Source organism: Triticum aestivum, chromosome 4A, assembly GCF_018294505.1.
Source record: "Triticum aestivum cultivar Chinese Spring chromosome 4A, IWGSC CS RefSeq v2.1, whole genome shotgun sequence".
NCBI lineage: Eukaryota > Viridiplantae > Streptophyta > Magnoliopsida > Poales > Poaceae > Triticum > Triticum aestivum.
In genome coordinates this window covers 29,713,382-29,723,255 of record NC_057803.1, presented here as the reverse complement: position 1 = coordinate 29,723,255, position 9,874 = coordinate 29,713,382, and positions in this window count along the sequence as shown.

The window sequence follows — 9,874 nt, the reverse complement described above, 5'->3', positions numbered from 1 at the left end:
GTTTGATTACTATGTTGTTGCTGTTGGTAGTCACCTGACAGGAATTAACTGTTGCTGTGGGTGTAATTAACTAAATTTTGTGGTAGATAGTGTGGTAGACATGCTGTTCTGTTACTGTTGAATTCTGTGGTTAATTAACTGAATTAACTGAATTCTGTTGATGTTGAATTATATGATGAACATGCTGTTACTATTGCCAGACTGCTGACAACAATTAACATGGCATGCATACAACAATCCTGTTGCTGTTGTCGTGTAATTAATTGAACGTAACTAATGAGGAGTGCTGACAGGAATTCTGTTGCTGTTGCTGTGTAATTAACTGAATGTAACTAATGAGGAGTGTTTCTTTTGTTACTAGTTGTGGTTATTCTTGTTGACAAGTCTTGTGCTGTAGTGGGATTCATGCATATGCAGGTGTAGTGACCTGCATGAATATGGACAGAGTAGTAGTAGCAGTAGATGCCAACTTTTGATATGCATGCATGCATTCTTGCTTGTTTATATTCTTTTAAACTGAATATGCTCAAGTATGTAAACATTACATTCTTCTCCAGCTTAGTGGCCAAGAAACATTACATCTATGAGTGCACATGCTCAAGTCTGTGTGTCTGTTGATCTTTTTGCCATCAGAAATATTGATGGGTAGAGTTGATGTTGATGTTCTTCTTCTACTCATTGCCCCTTTGCCAAGATAGAGTAGTGAGATGGTTGGCTTGGAAGGTTTCGAGTTCTTCGAGATCGTAATTGAGAAATCTTGCAGTAGGCAGGTATATTTATCATCACTCTGCTGTCTAGTGCTTGATTGCCACAATTAACCACTGCTTGACCCTCGCTGCAGAGGCTGCCTGACAAGTTTGCGAAGATGCTCGCCGGCCGTGAGCCCCACAAAATGAAGCTGCAGGAGGCCGGCAGCGGGCTTCACAGGCTGTGGGACGTGTTGGTGGTGTTCGATGGTGAAGGCCACATGTACCTAGGGCCCGGTGTAATGCCCTTGATGCGGCTATATCTCCCACGTGTCGAAGCATGACTTAGAGGCATAACCGCATTGAAAGCAATGTCGCAAGTGAGGTAATCTTCACACAACCCATGTAATACATAAGGGAAAGAGATACATAGTTGGCTTACAATCGCCACTTCACACAATTACATGAATAAAGCATTACATCATCCAGATACAATCAAGGTCCGTCTACGGAACCAAAATAAAAGAAGATTACCCCAAATTCTACATAGATCCCCGATTGACCCCAACTGGGCTCCACCACTGATCAACTAGAACGAAACAGCATAACGGATAAGATCTTCATCGAGCTCCTCTTTGAGCTTGGTTGAGTCATCTGAATAGTATCATCGGCACCTGCAAACTGGTTTTGGAAGTATCTGTGAGTCACAGGGACTCAGCAATCTCACACCCTCGCGATCAACACTATTTAAGCTTATAAGTAGGGTAAAAGGTATGAGGTGGAGCTGCAACAAGCGACTAGCATATATGGTGGCTAACTTATTCGCAAAAGAGAGCGAGAAGAGAAGGCAAAAGCACGGTCGAACAACTATGATCAAGAAGTGATCCTAGAACATCCTACGTCAAGCATAACTCCAACACCGTGTTCACTTCCCGGACCCTGCCGAGAAGAGACCATCACGGTAACACACGCGCTTGGTGCATTTTAATTAAGGTAAACTTCAGGTTTTCTACAACCGAACATTAACAAATTCCCATCTACCCATAACCGTGGGCACGGCTTTCGGAAGTTCAAATCCCTGTAGGGGTGTCCCAACTTAGCCCATCACAAGCTCTCACAGTCAACGAGGGATATTCCTTCTCCCAAGATAAGCCGATCAGGCTCGGCATCCAGGTTACAAGACATCCTCGACAATGGTAAAACAAGTCCAGCAACACCGCCCGAATGTGCCGACAAATCCCGATAGGAGCCGCACATATCTCGTTCTCAGGGCACACTCAGATGAGCAGTCCGTACAACTAAAACCAGCCCTCGAGTTTCCCCGAGGTGGCGCTGCAAGGGGCTCTAGTTTGGACCAACACTCAGAGGAGCACTGGCCCGGGGGGTTAAAATAATGATGACCCTTGAGTGTGCAGAACCCAAGGGAAAAAGAGGCTAGGTGGCGAATGGTAAAACCAATGTTGGGCATTGCTGGAGGAGTTTTATTCAAGGTGAACTGTCAAGGGGTTCCCATTGTAACCCAACCGCGTAAGGAACGCAAAATCCGGGAACATAACACCAATATGACGGAAACTAGGGCGGCAAGAGTGGAACAAAACACCAGGCATAAGACCGAGCCTTCCACCCTTTACCAAGTATATAGATGCATTAATTAGATAAGAGGTATTGTGATACCCCACTAAAATATCCATGTTCCAACTTGGAACAAGCTCCAATCTTCACCTGCAACTAACAACCCTATCAGAGGGGCTGAGCAAAGCGGTAACATAGCCAAACAACGGTTTGCTAGGACATGGTGGGTTAGAGGCTTGGCTCAACAATATAGGATGCATGATAAGCAAGTGGTAGGTATCGCGGCATAGGCATAGCAAAAGAGCGAGCAACTAGCAAGCAAAGATAGAAGTGATTTCGAGGGTATGGTCATCTTGCCTGAGATCCCGCAAGGAAGAAGAACAAGTCCATGAAGAAGACAAATGGACGTAGCCAACGGATCCTCACAAACACGATGTTACCGGATTACCGAGAAGAAGTACACCAGAAAGAAAAACAAACAAATAGTAAACAACCACCACATAATCGTGGCATGATGCATAATCAAGTATGATGCATGTCCGGTTTAAATATGCATGGCATGGCAAAGTGCACAAACAATCCTACAAATTAAGTGGAGCTCAATATGCAACTCCGTTGCATATTGACGAAACACCACATTCAAGTTATTTAGTTCGATCTTGTTTATGTACCCAACAATATTAAATGTTGTTAAAACATGTCAAGAGGTGAAGCATAATGCAACTATCTATCTAGGCAAGTTTAAATGAGGCCGGAAGCAACGAACAACAATTCCGGTAAATCCCCATATGCATATATTAGGTTTGGTGCTGCTCTGCCCTAAACCAAATTTTATAGTTGTTAAACATGCAAAGTGATGCCACCATGTTAAACTAGGCAAAATTCTACCCCATTTACATATAAAGTTTATTAGAAACCGAGCTACGGTTATTTAGTTATGAATTAAGTCATTTTAGCATGGCATAGGAGAAAATTTAATCAAACATCATTTTAAACATTTTAAACATAGATTAAAGTTGCATATTATTAAACTAGATGAAAAACTAAGCAAGTTTCACATACAAAGTTTTTACATGTGATGCTTGGTTTGTGAGATATTAAATGCATGAAGGCTAAGGGGTTTTCTGTAAATCTGCAAATCCCTGGAAATTAGCTAAATTCGCAGAACCAGAAAAAACGTCCACTAGGACGAAACTGAACTGGCCCAGCAGTAAGAAAAAAAAGAGGGGGCGCTTGGGGTGGCCTCACCCATGGGCTTTGGCCCGTTTGAGGAGGAGGGGTAGACCGGCAGGGCGCACATCTGGCATCGGGCGCTGGCAGGCCGGCCCACTCAGGCGCTGGATGGATCGCACGATGGACGAGCAGGCAAGGGAGCGTTTTGCGGGCACGACTCCCTGTTCGACAGGAAGCAGAAGCAGAAACAGATCAGCGGTGGCGCAAACTCCGGCAGCTCGCAGTGAAGGTGCCCGGCGACGCCCGAAAACAGCGAAAGATGGCGAGGGCGTGGGGAAACAGGTCCAGGGACGGAGGAGGCGGGTTCGGGCGGCGAGACGCGGGCGACTTCCATCTCTGCTCAAAGCAGACGCCGGACCCGGCATTGACGGCGGTCAGGAAGAAAACAACAACGGCGAGGATCAGCGGGGATGGGGCTCCAGCGACAGGATCCGAAAGGGAACGCCGGCGAAAGGAAAGGGGGCCTCGGACCCGGTCGGGCCTAGCGGCGGCCTGTGGTGTTCTCTAGGGGCGAGGGAGAGCTGCTGTTGGTCATGGCCATTGGCGGGGACGAGGTCAAGCTCATGGACAAGCTGCTTCGGTGATGAGGAAGTTAGCAGGAGGAGGCGGGTGCGCTCATGGCGAGGCAGGGACGCGGACGATGCGAAGACAGCCGGATCCGGGCGTTGTTGCTCCCGACAGGAACTTGGCGGTGGACATGGTGGCTCGGTTCCGTGATGCATCAGAGAGAGCAATGAGAAAGAGAGAAACGAGCAGGAAGGTAAGGTAGGAGAGGCGAGGTGATGAGCAGGAGGAGCGCGATGCCTCAGGTGCCTGGCCGCCGATGCAGACGAGCGGGACAACGACGGGGCCAAGCAGAGGAGCTCGATGGAGATGGATCGATGGGTGTATCGAGGAAGGTGGTTGGCTGTGGGGCTTCCATGATTGATGGGTTGGATCGATGATATTGGCTGGTTGTGGTTGGCCCGATCTGGAAAACGAGGAGGAAAGTGACGGCCTCGGTTGGTGGTTGGATCGGGAGGGGATCCCTAGGAGGAGGAGATAGTGGGCTGGCGGCGGCGGAGGATGGGACAAGATCCCTAATTTCTAGGGTTGCCCACTATTTATATTGCAAAGGGATTAGGGTAGAGGCTATCTCGTCCCTCCGATCGCAATCGGACGAACGCGAATAAAATAGCTACGGGTCCAAATAAGAAAACGGAGACTTTTTGTAGATGTTTGGGGATGATCCGGAGCCAACGGTGACGAAAGTCCGGTTCGGGTCCGGGACAACTTTCGGACGCGCGCGCGAGGAGGGCCGCGGGCTGATGAGAGAGGTTAGGTTGGGCTGGCGGATTGTGAAGAGCGGGTTGGTCTGAGAGAAGAGGGGAGAGATGCAGCCCGGCACGGTTTCCGGAGACCAAAAACGTCCTACGTTCGACCGGCTATACTGCCGCTATAGTTATCCGTTGGGGCATCAAACAATCTCCGAATGCGATGAAACTTGACAGGCGGTCTATCTACACTATAATAAGACCACACGTCAACTCTCATCCCATTCCGAGAACAGTTTCCGGGCACTTATAAAATACTATTTCAGACATGCCGCGGGTGCGTGTAAGTGTGTCTGGGCTTAGAACGGACAACGGATGGAACGAGGAGACCGGGACGGATGCAAGTTTTGAAAAGATGATGATGCAATGCACATGATGACATGGCAAGATGCAACACGCAAGAGAATGACATGACAACGACAGGGAATAACTGGCAGACACCTGGCGCAACAGCCTCGGGGCGTTACAACACTCCACCACTACAAGAGGATCTCGTCCCGAGATTTAGTATGGCACCGGAGGGAAAACGGAAGAGAAAGAGAAGAGGTAAAACTTAGTTGCTTCTTTGACAAATGAGTGAAACCAAAGAACCTTGAAAAGGTTGAACAAATTGAAAGAAATAAAACAACGGAGAAGAACAAAGTTGAAAACACTCCATTAGAAAAGAGAGACAAGGAAGAACAACTTCAAACAGCACTCCAGTTGGAAAGATATGCAAGGCTTGATAAAATGAAAGAACTTGAGCAGCGGGCACACACTCCTGTTAAATGGATAAGCAAAATAAAGAAGCATGATTTTGACAAAACAAAATGATGGGTTGAAAAGAGCAACTTCGCAATGCCTCCGGAAGAGAGAAATAGAAGATAGATCATTGAGATAAAAGAATGTAGAAGAAAATGCCAACTTCTGCTACAAAAGAGCTTGAAAAGGTATCCTTAGGAGAAGGGTCGAACAGAGTTGTTGGAACACGAACAACGGAAGGACAAGGTTGAAGTGGGCTTATAAAAGGCATCTCAACATTATGAGGTGACAACTTGCCACTCACGGAAAAGATTTGATAGGATTTGTAAGAACAGGGAGACGAGTAACTATTTCACCGGGAGGATAAATGAAGAACTTGGATCATTAATAAACCCCATAGATAGACACAATCCTTAGGGAAGGCTTTAGGTGGAATATAACCCAATATAACTCCAATGACAAGATTGATGGATTTAGATTACCACATTCTTAATAACATGTGAATCATGAAACATGAACTCAAATTATCAAGAATGACATATCACCACCTCAAATGATACGGTAGAAGGAATTACACTTTGGAGTGGAAGATGAAGAATGCTTGAGCGCCTTTGAAAAGAATCTTGATGAACACTTCTAGAAGGAATTAAATCTTTGATGAACCATCATGTATAGCCTCCATGAAGAAACTCCGGTAACAAAAGAATAATCAAATCGAAAGAAAGAGAAGTTGAAAAAACGCAAAGTGAAACCTTGCGATGATTTAGATGTATCTTCGCGATGAAATAATTGGGAGAACTCAGAACTCTGGTAAAAGAAAGATGAATAATTGAGATCAAGAATTTTATGAGCCTCCGGAATAAGGAATTGAGTTCACTTGATGAAACAAGAATAAGAATTACATTATGCTTATCCTTCACCAATATACATTGATGACCAACAACGGATTTGACATACTACTTATTCTTGAAGAAAGGATTAAGATAGATATCGCGCCAACTTGAGAAGGTCTTCAACGAAACACCAGTGGAATCGAAACAACGAATGAATTGATACAATAAACGAATGACGAGAAGACTTGAACAAACCACCGTAAGAATTTAAAATGAACGAAGAGAAAAATAAAGAAACACCGGGAAGAATTAGCAAATGAATGAAGATGCTTGAGAGAATTTATATATCAGAGAATGAAGAGATCATGCACTGATTAGAGGACATTTGATCGATTCACCGGTAAAATTAGGAGGATGAGAGATGAAAGCTAGAATGAATAATCCCGAAATGATGGCCTTCGGAGAATCAAACTGAAAATACTCTGAATTACTCCGGATGGGTGAAAAGAATTCTCACAAACGAATACAATTATGAGAGGATGGCAACAAGCTGGAATCACGAATTTTTGAAGAGAATGGACCAAGATTAAAGAGAAACTCTTCTTCGGTCTTCAAAATTCGAGAATGACAACGAGAAACACCACCATGAATTGTTGATGCCCTCCGGAATGAAAATAGAAAAGGTTGAGCCAATGATGAAAGGATTTGGCCAATCTTTGAGAAATACCTATGACTGATGATGAATCATTCTTACATCAAACTTTGAAAAGAATTTGCGAGTACCTCCGGGAAAATAAGAAGAGTCAGGTAAGATCCTGGGAAAAGACCTGTGGGTTAGGGCCCACTCAAAAGATACACCGTTGAAATGATTTAAAAGAAAGGTTGCACTGGTTGAATTAAATGACTTGAATGAGATAACAACCTCGAAAGATCTTGAACGAATGTAGAGTGGAAACACAAATCTTCGAGATATCTTGAGCACTCCGGAACAAATGAATAGAGAAGAGTGGATGATTATGAGGTGCACCGGTATGATAAAACTTCTGAAACGAGGAAAAAATATGATCAACACCAAAAGCTTGAATTGAATCCATCGGAGAAGAAAAGAATTAACGGTGATGACCTTGAGGCTCCGTTAAAATCTTCATGAGAATCACCGGGTAAGAACATTGACGGAAAAGGAATGAAGAGGCCTCGCATCAATAAGATGGATACTTGATTAAGAAATCTGAATCCTTGAAGAAAAAATGGGGTGGGTGGGCGGGAAAAAGAAAGACAACTTGGAGACGGATGAAACAAACAACATTGAGAAAACTTGAGTTGATCTTACAGATGTTGATCGGATCCACTTGGAGAGAAATACGCCGGTTGAAAAGGATTGTCATGACAATCTCGATGATCAAAAAGGATTAATGTTCACATCGGGGTATGAGAACACCGCTTAGGAAAAGGTATGGAATCAACATTTGACTTCGAAGCAACTCGAATACCACAACTCAAAGCAAAACAAAAGATTGGCTTGCAGAATAAGCCAGAACAAACATATGATAGAGATTTTGTTCGAAGTTTTCGTGGTGGGGCCTACACGGGCTCGATCGTACAACACCATCATGTACAAGGCAGTGCACATGACATACGAAGCGTCCCCGAGTCGGCATAGCCAAGGACTCTTTAAGACACAACGAGACCACTGTAAAACCAACCGTGAATAGGCGGACCATTAGACGTCGAACCCCAATTTCGTATCATACATCTGTCGGAAAGATATCCTAAGAGCTACTTGAATTCCCACTTATAAACTCCCGAAATTTTCCGGTTATGCAATCAGGTGTTGGGGATACAGGGGAAGCATAATATCTCACCCAAAACTAGCAAATCCTACATCCAGCTGTATCCATCCTTCGACACATAACCAAGAAACCTTCGGAAATCGTTTACCTCAACCTTCGAAAAGCATCCGTTATACGAGTTATGGCAATACTCCCGAACTCCCGCCCCAGTACTGGGTGGCGTCGAGGTTATCTCACCAACAACTGCATAAAAGAAATTTTCGATGTCGGCGAAACTAAACTCAGGTATTCCAGAACTACAATGATAAAATTGTGACGACAACACCTCGGAGCTCAACTCCCCGGGACACTGCCACAACCCCTAAATGACAGGAGGCACCAAGAACAATGTTCTCGTCACAAAACCATCGGAACGATTCCAAGATACCCGTGTGATCCTCAAAATTTTTTTAGTGAAATTAGAGAAGAGAAGAGTCAAAACTCTACGTCAGGATGCCTCACCAGAGCGACGAAGGGATTGAGGAGTAAAAAGAATTCCTAACTCTCCGATATATATATAATCCTAAATGACTCAAAACATTTCTAGACTCAATAACGCCAGCGATTCGATCAAGCAGGGGGCTCCTAAGGTCGGGGAAGGCTCTGATTACCAACTTGTAATGCCCTCGATGCGGCTATATCTCCCTTGTGTCGAAGCATGACTTAGAGGCATAACCGCATTGAAATCAATGTCACAAGTGAGGTAATCTTCACACAACCCATGTAATACATAAGGGAAAGAGATACATAGTTGGCTTACAATCGCCACTTCACACAATTACATGAATAAATCATTACATCATCCAGATACAATCAAGGTCCGACTACAGAACCAAAATAAAAGAAGATTACCCCAAATGCTACACAGATCCCCGATCGACCCCAACTGGGCTCCACTACTGATCAACTAGAATGAAACAACATAACGGATAAGATCTTCATCGAGCTCCTCCTTGAGCTTGGTTGAGTCATCTGAATGGTATCATCGGCACGTGCAAACTGGTTTTGGAAGTATCTCTGAGTCACAGGGACTCAGCAATCTCACACCCTCGCGATCAAGACTATTTAAGCTTATAAGTAGGGTAAAAGGTATGAGGTGGAGCTGCAGCAAGCGACTAGCATATATGGTGGCTAACTTATTCACAAAAGAGAGCGAGAAGAGAAGGCAAAAGCATGGTCGAACAACTATGATCAAGAAGTGATCCGAGAACAACCTACGTCAAGCATAACTCCAACACCGTGTTCACTTCCCGAACCCTGCCGAGAAGAGACCATCACGGTAACACATGCGGTTGGTGCATTTTAATTAAGGTAAACTTCAGGTTTTCTACAACCGGACATTAACAAATTCCCATCTGCCTATAACCACGGGCATGGCTTTCGAAAGTTCAAATCCCTACATGGGTGTCCCAACTTAGACCATCACAAGCTCTCATGGTCAACGAAGGATATTCCTTCTCCCAAGACAAGCCGATCAGGCTCGGCATCCAGGTTACAAGACATCCTCGACAATGGTAAAACAAGTCCGGCAACACTGCCCGAATGTGCCGACAAATCCCGATAGGAGCTGCACATATCTCGTTCTCAGGGCACACTCAGATGAGCAGTCCGTACAACTAAAACCAGCCCTCGAGTTTCCCCGAGGTGGCGCTGCAAGGGGCTCTAGT